Raw genomic sequence first — 13,251 nt, forward strand, 5'->3', positions numbered from 1 at the left:
GAGATTCTTTGTAAGCCCGGGAAAGTAGCGCGGGTGGAGAATACGGACGCTTCCAAGAAGCACAGCAGCCTGCCGAGAGCAGTACAGGAGCACACACTGCTGTCTCGGGGTGTGCGCTCGTGAGTGTGTGTGTGTGTGTGTGTACGCGTGTGTGCAGGGACGGCCGCTCCCTCCGGGGTCTCCGGAGCATGCTGGCCGAGCAGTTTGCGAGCAGTTTGCAGTCGGCTCCGGCTCATGTGTGCATGTGTGTGCGCGCGTGTGCCTGCGGGAGCGCGTGTGTACAGGCTGTGGCGAGTGCCAGGCGGCGGCCCGGCCGCGGCGGGGCCCGGCCCGAAAGGGTTAAGCGTCGCCGCCGCCCCCTCGGCGGCCGGGTGTAAACAGAGCAGCTTCAGCCTATCGTGTCTGGCTGCCGCTCGCAGCCGGAGCCCCGAGCCCGGCGCTGTAACGCGATCCGCTCCAGAGCCAGGCAAGTTGGCAGCGCCGGGCTCCGCTCCGCACGGCCACGGCGAGGGCGCGCGGCGGCAAGGTGGGTGAGCGCGGCCTGGGCGGTTCCACGCGCGGATTCGAGTGCGGCTCCACGCTCCCGGGCGCGCGGTGGCTGCGGTTCCGCGGTCCCTGCGGCCCCGCCGTGTGGGTCCCGCGTTCGGTCGTGCCCGGTGGCGTTGGGACGGGAGGAGGCTCCGCGCCGGTCGGGAAGCGGTGCAGAGGCAACATTAGCATCTGAAATGAGGTGGCTTTTTTTTTTAACCCCTGAGGGGCCAGATTTGAAAGATTTAGAAGAGGTGGAGGCAGAACTTTCCCGAATACTCTTCGTCACCCGGAGTGGTGCAGGTAGCCTCGGGGAGATGGAGTCTTTTGTTCCCGGTATTTTTAATTAAATGGATTTGTAAAATGAGTAATATACAGTCCTAATCCACGAGGTAAAACTGCCTTTTTCTTCCTTTTTTTTTAACCTCCATGTGTTCTTTGACTTTTGCCATATATCTTTTGGAATTTGTTTGGAGCAAGTCTTAGCGGTCATGATTTTGAATAATTCATGTCAGAAATGTTTAAAAATCTGCTTCGAACGTAAATGAATCAACCTTTTGGTTCCATTAACCGAAATCCATCATACTAATTGCTTAATGGGGGGGAAGGTACAAAATAGTCTTGCTAATTAAAAGAGCAGGTTTTCGCCTGCGAAATACTCTTGTCCCTTTTTGTCGTGAGAGAATTTTAAGGAGCACGCAGTCTCCAAAGAAATTCAACTTCACAGATGTACCTCGATGTAGATTACTTCTGTGGAGAAAGAGTTGTGGGATAGTTGGGGAAAACTTAATGTAGTGCTAGCGAAAAAGGAATCATTTGCCTATTTGTGTGTGTGTGTGTTTTAATAAAACAAAGATCTGCAGCAGCTCCCAGAATGAGAAATCACATTTCCGCCCTCTCATGTGCTAGCGTGTATCTCTGCAATATCTTATAAATGATACATACCAATGCATGTGCCAGTGCCACAGACTCGTTTTGCCTCTGAAAGCCTACCATAATCAAATTTAGTGTTTTAAGATGGTGTAGTTGCAGATTTGATCCCCTTCCCCTAAAGTGGAAATACTTTCGGTAATTGAAAGCAGATTCCAGTCTGGCGTGGTGCAAGCCAAGGTTTTCATTTTTAAAATAAACCTTTTGTTCTCTGCTTTTAAATGTTTCGGGGAGCCATCCAGAGACCTCTGTGTGCTAATTATTAAAGTAGCTCTTCAGAAGGGTTGGAAATAGCCAGAGAAGGCATTTTAGAAACACTGCTAACTTAGAAAGCTACCCTCTCAGTAGGGTATTAGGAGTGCAGCCTTCACACTGTCTCTGCCCCACATTTCCCCAGCAGATTCTCAGGCATTCAAGAGCAACTGTGATGTCTAAAACACACAACCCCCACCCAGAGCCCATGTGTTTACAGTTTAAAAACTTGGGGAATTTTTGTGTTCTCCCATTTTTAATCCTGTGATTTGCGCAACCTAATGATGAATTTAAATCCAGTGGAAAAATCTGTTTAATTTAAAGAGATGTTGATTACATGCTAGCTGATAGACTTAAATTTAAAAAAAAAAAAAAGATTGCAGGTTGTTAATCTGGTTCCTGTCTCATCTTTGGGGGCTGAGTGTTAAAAGCTTTTCTTTTCTTCCTTCCTTCCTTCCTTTCTTTCTTTCTTTCTTTCTTTCTTTCTTTCTTTCTTTCTTTCTTTCTTTCTTTTTTTTTAAGGACTGAAATTAGGATAAATTTTAAACAAAGAGTCACTTGGTCTCCTAGCTGAGAAGATTGTAGAAGACAGAGACATAAGCCTCTCACCTACAAGGCTTGGACTCTAAAATGAATTATGGAATCATGATGCAGAAAGTTCACAGAGTTACACTTCTACCAATGATGATTGAGATCAGAAAGATAGAGATATATCCTGAATATTTAATCACTGGCTTTTTAACCCGTTTCACGGGTTATTAATATAAGAGAGTGTGAAGAACATAACTCGTGGTTTGATTTCTTAGAAACCATTTGGTAGCTCAGTTTTACCCTTTTTTTCCTCATCTCCCAGATAGAACTCTTTTGAACACATTTTGATCGATTTGAAGTGAAAAACTCATCGTAATTTAAGAGGTCCTCGGTTACTATTTCTCATGCAAAACTTCTCTTATAAAAATCATTTAAAATTATTAGGAAAATATTTACCAACAACAAAAAACAAACAAACAAACAAAAAAAGCTCAGCAACTTTTGGCAGCGTTGTGTCACAGTCCATAGATACCAGTGGCCTACTGGATGGCCTGATAAAAACGTAGTTTTTTTTTTTTTTTTCCAAAGATTAAGGGAGAGAAAAGAAAAATAGCATGCGCTCATCGTGGATTTCTGAATACTGATTTCAGATAAAATCCTCATCTAAACATTTAACTTTTTTTTTTTTGTCTTTCTTTTCCTACTGGTTTTTATGCCCGTCCATCTTTTTACTTGGCCAGGGGGTGCATGGGATCTTCTGTCGTCTGAAATAATGCATCCAATTTATCACGGGACGTCTGCCTTTCATAATGTAGACAAGTGGCAGAGGAGGCACTGTCTAAATACCGTGATCTTGATAATTAATGCCATAAAATAGATTAAAATGCTGTATTCCAGGTATTCATTTCCTTAAAAGGGGCCTCCAGAACAGCGTTGCTAAGCACCCATCGCCACTGCGAGCAACAGAAAATGACCCAAATTAAAGAACCCGCTCTTAGCTGTATTCTTGTGTTTTCTAACGTGCATTTCAAAGGGTTTAACGGGGTTCATTCAGTTAGTAGAGAGAAAGGGACCATTTTCAGCTCTGATGAGCAATTAAGAGATCGAGTGCTGGATCATCAATTCTGTATGTTTATCATTTATTTTGTTTCCTGGGCTTTAATTAAACAGTTGTTAATAAAGATTTTTAACAAACTACCCTTCTATCCAGAAGTAAGTCTAAAAGGTGGACTGGTCATTTGTTTTAAGTTTTGACTTAAATTTATTTTCTATTAACTTTTTCTCACTTTAAAAAAAAAGTCTATTTTACACTCCTATGATATATTACAGCTTCACTGGAATCTCTCAGTCTGTGCAAATACATTTCTGTGCCTACGTACACATTCGTTTAAATTAAACTTTAGCTGCAAATGTCTGGCTTAGCTTGGACACGAATACCTCTGCAGCTATCAGTTGAGAAATGGGTAGCCTTACTGAACTTTTGGGTGTTGTGAAAATGGCACCACGAAGGAGGAGACGTGTGTTGAATTAAGGAAATAAACAGGCTTTTGTTTTTTAACCTTGAGCAGAACTTCTGAACAGTTATGGTTTAAGACCCAAACCAGGACTAATAGAATGCTTAATTTAAGATTGAGATTGTCTGGCCAACTGGTTCTTAGATAATACAACATAGTCACGAAAACAGATTGTGAACTTCCCAGTGGAAGAAAGGAGCAGAAGATTATGGGATGTGAGAAACTGGAAGAGAGGAAGAGGAGGATTTCAGAGGTTTGGGTTAATGGGATTATCTGGACTTTGGCTGTATCTCAGTGATCTGGACAGGTCTGGAGCATCTAAACATAGCTTTGAAGTATTCAGCCATAAGTGCTGTTTTGGCTGTGATCATCTGCGAAGCATTTACACATCCTGAAACATGGGTATTTCAATGCCAAAAATAACAATATGATTCTTTCATCCAAAAGAGATGGTTTACATTAGGAACTCATTCTATTTAGATGTATCAGGTTATTTGGCATTGCGGGTTTCTCTTATTGTAGATAATATAAAATAAATAAAATTTGTATGACTTATTGGAGTTTTGTTTAGAATACAGAGTTATTGGAATGCTATTTTATACCTGAGGCCTTTCTTGAAGTCTCCAGCAATTTGGAATACATAGTTTGATTTTTGACATGTCAAGTTTTTTTCTCCTTTAATGGAGATAGAATGTAGGGAAATTACAAATACATCTAGCAGGTTTGAAATTACGCATTTTAATATTTAAGAAACCAGCTTTTAAGAAGTTGATGTTTGTACATTGACTTTAGTCACAAACCTAGCTGCTACTTCCAGAACTCATATTTGAGATCTGAAATAGCTACTTCTAATTTTCATTAATGTCACTTTAAAAACTACCCCCTTCTCTGGTATCCCCGATATAGTTTGTGTCAGAGACCTTAGATGGCAAATTAACTTCACAAGGGAAAGACTAGTTGAACAGGCAGACATTTGTGGACAGGCCATATTTAAATGGTAGTTAGGTTTGGGAAGCCACATGCTATAGTAATTTAGAGAAAAAAAAATGTCTCTTAAACATTATCATTCCCCTCCCTTAATATTAAGGAAGGGGAAGGACCAGCTGCCGAGAGGCCCATAAAAAGAAGCCTGAACACTTATTTTTTAATGCCTTTTCTTTTAGATAGAGGAAAATCACCTTATACAACAAATTTAACACGGTTAACCTTCTATAATTATTTAACCATTATTTCACTTTACCTCCTGCCTAAAAGTTGTACTTAGTAAAGTGGACACCTGGCTGAGCTCTTAAAAGTTTATTTGTCCTTCAATTCCTGCGATAGTAGGGGGCAGTACATCTCCTGAATTATCTTTGTTCAGGGAAATGGTGAAAGGCCCGGGTAGTTAAACAAGGCCATTTGGATTTGTGAGGTCGAAGTGAGATGCAGGGAAAGTGGCTAAATGCATTATCTTATTGAACGCACCATCAGTAAAGTGACCTTGACGGAGGTAGGAAAGGCCACGTGGCCATTTTTATGACAGTCACCTGCTTACTTCATCCCTGACAGGTTTTCTTATATTGGTTTATCATATTCCCTTCTTTATATCTGATATGTTTTATGTTCTGTTGTAGAACAGCAGGCCGAATGGTGAAAATTGGAATTAGCTTCTTTTTGAACTGTAGTAGATTTTCCTTGGCAACTTTATTTCAAATACATTGATACATTACAGGGAGCTAGCCCTTCATTAAACTTGAAGTGATCCGGCTGACTGGCTATTTTGTATTTTCTTTTAAAGTGTGATGATGATTAGTCTCTGTGCAAAGAAGTTACTAGTTTACTACTGCTCAAATTGTGTTTTAAGCTATTATTTGGGACTTGCCAACTTCAATTTCTGCAGTAGAAAAAAAAAAAGATGTTTGTTTTAGCAAGTGCCTGAGCAGGTTTACTCAAAGGCTACTCAGGTTTTAGTATCCCTGTTGCTGCCACAATGGAGTCACCACTTCCTGTGAGAAATTGAAACAGAATTGTAAGATCTGTAGTTTAGATTTCTCAACTTCGTTGTCAGTAGTCTTCTCCTTGTGATGTATTTTATACGAAGTCTAATGAAACAGAGTTCTTGCTTAAATACTTGAACGTGTATTGGTCAATGGCAGAAGAGCTTTATAAAACACAACACAAGACGTAGGCTTTGGAGGACTTCAGTTGAAGCAATCAAGTGTAGCATGAAGAGTTTTTGTTTCCCCAGCCCAAGCCTTACTTATCAGAGGTTGGCTTATGCTTTCTATTTTACTAAATTCTCTTTTGTTATAGTTAATCAAAGCTAAGCACAAATCATATCACAAGTGAGAAAAAGGGGGCTTGCTGTTATCACATACCTGAAATGTTACTTCAAGCTTTCTTGGAGATACTTCCTTATCATGCTATGAAGTACGTAATACTCGAATCTCAGGAACTCAAAGCCACTAAAAATAGCTCCTGCAGGGAGTTCCATCGTTTTTTAAGAAGTCTTGGGTTTATTGCACTATTGTGTCGTAGCGTACTTCAACTAAGTTATATGCTATTACTGCTCCTACCCTCCCATGGCAGGGCCCAGATTCAGCCCGTATTCATTTCTGAGGCTATTGCTCTAGTTTGCCTCATGGTTGCCTTGCCTTCTGTCTGTCTCTCTTCCAGTACCATCATTACAGATATCTTTACAAAGTCTTCATGATCCCGCCTCAGCCTCCGTCACTCTGGTGGTTCCACCCATGTTCCAGCACTTCCACAGCCTTTGTGCTGTGTGGGCCTCCTCTTACTTCATCGATCTGTCAAGAGCCTGCTTGCCTGGCATTTGTCACTGAAGCCTTTCTTGATTGCCTGAGGCAAAGCCTTCTATGCATCCGTAACATCCCATACGTACCTACACACATGCATATATTCGTACATGCGTGCATATTTATGTACATACATGCACACATACATCATGTGTGTGTGTATATATATATATATACGTATATACATGCACACACATAGCACTTAGCATGTCGTAATCATAGTCCTCTGTTTATGCTTCTCTCTCCCCCACCAGGGGACAAGTTCTTTCAGGTTAGAACTGTGTCTTACTCATCTTTACAATACCAGCGTCAACCACAGTGCCGAGACAATGGTTGTCAGTAGATGCTTCTTGAATGAATACACTACATACAGTCGGATTTCTTGGTGACTGCAAGTCATTGTGAGCGCCAGTTACTTTATGGGTCTGTGTTAAAGTAGTACAGTTTCTTTAGATGCTATCGAAGGCTAGGTAGGCCCTGTCTAAATGGTCTCTGTTGACCATGCCCACAGTTGTTATAACGTCCCGGTTTTTTGAGCCCTTGCTGTGCTTAAGGTTTTATATATACCATTTTGTTTTCTCACGACTGCCCGCAAACAGGAGATGTCCCCATATTACTGATAGGAAAATTGGGTCCATGGGTAGTAATGGCAGACAATATTTGAATGTTGGCATCTCTAGCTCTCCACCTGCAATCTTGATTACCATGCTGTTAAGAGTTCCCCACCCATCTAGTTGGAGGATCAAACCCCATGGCTTCCAGCATTTCCAATGAGCAGCCACCCAATCTTTTATTGACTCTTTAAAATTGCTTCTGTAGCCGGGCGGTGGTGGCGCACGTCTTTAATCCCAGCACTCGGGAGGCAGAGGCAGGCGGATCTCTGTGAGTTCGAGGCCAGCCTGGTCTACAAGAGCTAGTTCCAGGACAGGCTCCAAAACCACAGAGAAACCCTGTCTCGAAAAACCAAAAAAAAAAAAAAATAAATAAATAAATAAAATAAAATAAAATTGCTTCTGTAGTTCAAGTTCTGGAATAAATTTTAAAACAGGGTTCACGCTTTCCCTTTGCCACACGCTCGGTTTTCATTTCTTATTACTGCGCCATTAAGCAACCAAGATGATTTCGTTGGTGTTACTGTAATTTATGCATAAAATAGGAATAGAAAAGTTCTGACTCTTCTCAGACCCAGTCTTATTAACTTTCTTAGTTTGAACTTCGTGGAAGCCTTTTTGAATGGAGAGGATACCCTGTTTCTTTGCATTTTGACTCAAGTGAGATTTTTGAATAATTGAATTTTGGGTAGCTGTTGGGGAAGGCCTTTTAAAAGAGGTTCAGAGAGTGGTAATAGTACATTTGAATAAGAAAAAAAGAAATATCATAGAGTTAAGACTGATACAGACACTTAGTGGGGCTGGATCAATCCAGAACTTTGCACATCCTAAGTAGGCTTACACAGGCTATACAGCTAGTGCTGAAACGATGATCTGAATTTGAGATAAGAGTGTAAGTTCTTCAAATGAGCCTTGAACTGGCCTCTAGCAGTTCTCTGGCCTGAGCCCCCTGAGTAGTGGCTCTAATGCATGACTTACCTGGTAACGTTATCTAATGAAAATCTGTTGCCTAAGTAAGGTAGTGAAGATGGTCTGGCTAGTTTGCGTCCACTTGACATAGACTAGAATGACTTGGACATTTTCTTGATTAATTATTGATGTAGAAGGGTTCAGGATACTGCAAAAAGTGCTACCCTGGGGCAGGTGGTCATGGGTTGCAGAAGAAAGCAAGCCATGGAGATCAAGCCAGTGAGCACTATTCCTCTGGTGGTCTGTGGCCTCTGCTTCAGTTCTTGCCTTGAGCTCCTGCCTCGTCTTCCCTTGATGGTAGGCTATCAACCATAAGCTGAAATAAACCATTTCCTCCCCAGGTTTGCTTTGGCCAGTGATGGCAGCAACAAAACTCAGACTGGAACAGTAGACGTGATCTTATTTGTTCGCGTGAGTGTTAACGTGTGTCTGCACATTTGTCCACAAGCCTATAGATGCCACAGATCAACATCAGTTGTCCTTCTTTGGAAGTCACCAAGTTCTACATGGGAGCTGGACTTCTCTGATTGCCTGCTCTGGGACTCCAGGAATCTTGTTTCTGCATCCCCAGTACTAGAAGCCACCACTGTCCTTTGCTTTTTAACGTGGATGTTGAGGTTTGAACTCAGGGCTTCCTGCTTGATTGGCAAGCATTTTACTAAATGTGCTGTCTCCTCTGCTGGGGAAGCTATATCCTTTAGAATTACAGTTTAGAGTAAGTCAATACATCAAAAGGACTGGGGCAGAAACATAATTTTTTCCCCTTTATTTCTTTTTTTCCTGTTAAAAGAGGCAAGGAGTGCTTTTCGAAGAGAACAAGAGACTGAATTTCTGTTCTCTTGCCCTTGCGAACAAAAAGACCACACAGTTTTTAAAAAGCCAATATAACTAACTTCTCTTATGAAAAATGAAAATAAATAGAACTGGAGACCTTAGGAACCTAAAAGAATGTTGAGAATGACTTAATTCAAACTGCACATTTGTTAGCACGGGTAAGGCCTATTAGCAATTGCAGAAGTTTGCTTTGATAAACCCTTGTGTATTTACTGTCTTCTTTCTCTTCCTTTTCCTGCTTCTTTTTACTTCACCAGAGTTTGAACACGGGGCCTAGCACAGACCAGGCAAGCAGCCCACCGCTGTGCTATATCCACCCCATTTGATTTTTATTCTGAAGCAAGGTCTGGGTTGCTGTGTGGCCCTGGATGACCTCGTACTTAGAACTTTCCTGCCTCAGTTTCCCGAGTGCTTGGACCACAGATGTGGACCACTCTCAGGCTTTGTGATAAACGCTTTATACAGATGTTTGATTTCCAGAGCAACTCATGTAATTAAATACTCTTCTAATTCCCATCTCGTTAGAGGCTGCAACTCAGTGAGACCCTAAATAGGTCGTGATCCATCTCTTATGGGAACGGCTGGAGATATTAAGTGTATGGGACCCACGGCCCCCAATATGTAGTATATTCTTGAAATAAACAGTTCCTTTACTCTTTAAATTTTATGTGAGACTTGAAGAGATTAAGTAATTTGCATAAAGTTATTGAACCACTAAATTGCCAAAAGAGATCAGAACTCAAGTTTTGCATTCTACTCAAATTGGTGTCCTTCCTCAGCGTCTCCCCATAAGCTCTCCAGCTAGGATTTGCTTGGACTTTTGTCCTGGCTTTGCATTCCCTTTCCTATCAACCATGAGCAGCGATGTGATGGCTCCGTAAAATGTTCTAGTGCCGCCATTGACTATTGCAAAGATCTCCTTAGTTGCTCAAGGCAAATAGTTCATTTGGCAATAAGTTCTTATTAAGGGAGCAAGTTTTCTATTAATGACCTTTTTTTGTTTTTAATTTTAATTTTGTGTATTTTTGGAGTCACGATTGTAAATGATCATCTATGGTATGGCTGATGGCCATGTCCACTCCCTGATTAATATCCAACGATGATTATCACCATTGATTAGAAAATTAGTAAATTATCCCCTCATTGACATTTCTAGCTCCCATTTAATAGCTTGTTTACTTAATTGATAGCTAATGTGTTTACTTTTAAAAACTATTAACACATCAAAATAGTTATTTATTGAATCTGGCAAAATGATAAATTAAGTTTGTCTTTATTCCTTTATTCCCAAGGCTAATGTATTGGTGGTCTTGTTTGTTTGTTTGTGTATGTGTGTGTGTTTGTTTCTTCATGTTGTAATTGTTTTAGTCTGCTGAGATCCTTTACCTAGGACATTAAGTAAATTAGCATAATTGCTAGGAAACATGACCTTGAAAAAGTGGCTTGATCTTACCAAGCCCATGAATGCTTTTAAACAAAGTGGTATCTAGCAAAGGTTCTGTAGGGTTTCTTCACCTGATTTGAAATTCCTAAAAGAAAAAAGTAGCTCACAAACAAGGAAGGTGTGCACGTTTGCCTTTATTCTCACACCTTCTCCCGTTGTTTTCTGTGCATGTCTTATACTTTCTCTAAGGTATGGTCCAAGAAGTGAGTCCCTCGTGGCGTCTCTTTGTTGGTTCCACTAACTAAACGAAGAAAGGCATCTCCGGCGGGGAAGCTGAAGGAACCAGTGTTCTGCTAACCAGCTTTCAGGGCAGTGGTGCTGTGTGCTTTGCAGTATGGTTCCTCCACTGGTTCCTAAAAGGAAGTGGCCATTTTCCTTATGAAGAAAAGATGACGGCCCCCATGTTCGTTGCAGTACAGTTCCCAGATGGTTTCGAAACCATCCTTTTGAAATGGAGTTAGTTTTTAAGACACAGGGATAGCTCTGGTTCCGTAGGCATGCCTAGGGGCTTATCATCCTCCCAGGCTCAAGGCACCAGCATTTGGCTATTCCCCCCCCCCCCAAAAAAAAAATCACATCAATTCTCAAGAGAGCATGTTTACCACAGTTAATTATATTCAGAAAAAAAAAAAACAGTGATGCTAAAAGCCTTCTAGGCTTTTTCAAAGAGAAATTTCGGTATCTTATTGAGAAAAGACTTCATCATTTGAGAGAGGCCCTAAGTTCTGCCCCGCTGCTTTGAAGGCAGTAAGAGTCATGTGGATGAGTTGTAGTATATAGTAAAAGGTTTAAATTTTTAAAATCACGCATATACGGGGGCGGGCAGATTAGGGGTGACGTGGGTACATGTGCCCCTGGAGGGTGGAGACACCAGATGCCCTGGCCGTTGCAGAGCCCAGCACGGCTGCTGTGATTGTGGCATGCCTGTACACAGTCTCACCCAATGAGCTATCTCTCTAGCCCCCAATTCTAGTCTTTTGGGGAGCTGAACTTCAGTATGCTATAAACCTTTTCATATGACATGAGGAAGGACTGAGCCAGGATGGTGTCCGTAATGGACAGAACACTTCAGATGAGGGTTTCAGAAACTAAAACGGTGTAGCCTGTATTAATGTAAGTCATTTATGCACAAACTCCATAGCCTTTTGAAATGGTTAAGGTCTGTGAATGTGCGATCATATGCTTGAGTTCTTTAAAGTGTATTTAAATTTCATGCATATTATGTTTCATGCAAAAAGCAAAGCTTAGTGTTCACTTGAAGCTCATGGTGAGAGACAGGGAATTTAGGGTATGTGCTCATCCATAAATGGAGAATAATTGTTTGCTTTCATCTCTGGTTACCAACATAGACCTCTGATCTATATTTTTTAATTTTTAAATATTACATTTTATTTCTTTATTTTGTATGTGGTTATGCAACCTGTTACATGGTAGAGAGAATGTACATGTTGTGTTTTGTGGGTGGGGGTCAGAGGATAACTTCCACAGTCAGTTCTGTCCTTCCATCCCAAGAAGACCAGGGATTGAACTCTTGTTAGGCTTGGCAGCAAGCCCTTGTACCCACTGAGACATCTCACTGGCTATAAGTGGACCCTTCTGCCCTCGCCCTCCGGTCAGTCCCCAAATAACCACACAGAGACAGTGTTAGTTATAAATGCTCAGCCAATAGCTGAGGCTTGTTTTTAGCTAGCTCTTGTAACTTAAACTAACCCATTTCCATTCATCTGTGTGCTGCCCTGAGGCTTGCTTACCTCATCTACAAACTCCCCAGGTTGCTTCTTCTGCATCCTGTCTCTTGGCTCCTCCAACTCTGCCCGCCTCCTCTTCCCAGCATTCTCTTAGTCTGATTTTCCAACCTAATCATATCCTACCTAGCTATAGGCCAGTCAGCATCTCTATTTAACCAATGATAGTAACATATATTTACACAGTGTAAAGAAATATTCCACAATTGGCCCTATATCTGATTTCTTACAGTTAATACTAAGTATCGATCCTGATTAATATTTCAGTTTCCCAGAAGTTAGACATTTGTATTATATGTATATTTTTCACCTCTATTGAGACAGAACATGAGTAGAATTATATATTCAAAATTTTATACGTACATTTATGGAGACATAGAGACATAAAGTCGATAGTAGTTTTTTTTAAAAAAAAAATTTAAAAAGTGTCTGTGGGGTTGGAGAGATGTCTTGGTTAAGAACACCAGCTGCTTTACCAGAGAACCTGGATTCGATTCCCAGCACCAGTATGATAGCTCACAACTGTTAGAACTCCCACTCCAAGGGGATCCAGTGTCCTCTCCTGACTCAGGAGTACAAACAGGCAAACATCCATACACATCCAATAATAATGAAAATTCTTAATAGAAAATATCCCTTGTGTATGTTGTGTAAAGTGCTGCCCTAGCCCTTGTCTTAGGAATACTCAGAATTATGTCTTGGAAGGGGCTTGACGACATTTATTATGCTAATTCCCTTAGTGGAAGATCCCTGAAACAAAGACAACCAGTTCTAAATTCTGATAAAAGAACAGGTCTTCAGGTCCCCAGAACAGAACACTTTGAATATGGAATCAAGGTGAATTTGAAATAGTACATTAAATTATTTCTCTATTTCTTAATCCGCCAATAATAAAATTGTTCTATATGTTTAGGAGAATTCTGCAGTTACATTTAATTACACTGTTATAATCTAGGCAACCATAGTCTGATAAAATGTCTTCGTCTCGAAATCTGGCCAGCATTCCCAAGTAGATGTCAACCATGAAAAGAGACCACTTGGCTCATAGTCAAAAAAAAGTATACTGTGAAGGTCCAAGAAGATGCTTACGGAAGACCC

At 41.0% G+C, this 13,251-nt stretch overlaps 1 protein-coding gene across 9 annotated transcripts in view; it reads left to right on the forward strand.

The window, feature by feature from the left end:
* Positions 1-13,251, forward strand: part of Tenm3 (teneurin transmembrane protein 3) — a 707,864-nt gene that overhangs the window by 374,051 nt on the left and 320,562 nt on the right. Inside the window, exon 1 of one of the 9 annotated variants that reach the window (XM_057752179.1) lies at positions 428-526. The exons of the other annotated variants lie outside the window; for them this stretch is intronic. The gene's annotated coding sequence lies outside the window, so the exon portion shown is untranslated. Of the gene's footprint in view, positions 1-427; positions 527-13,251 lie in introns of those variants that run through there. 9 annotated transcript variants of the gene reach the window in all.

Source organism: Chionomys nivalis, chromosome 20 (genome assembly GCF_950005125.1).
Source record: "Chionomys nivalis chromosome 20, mChiNiv1.1, whole genome shotgun sequence".
Taxonomy (NCBI): domain Eukaryota; kingdom Metazoa; phylum Chordata; class Mammalia; order Rodentia; family Cricetidae; genus Chionomys; species Chionomys nivalis.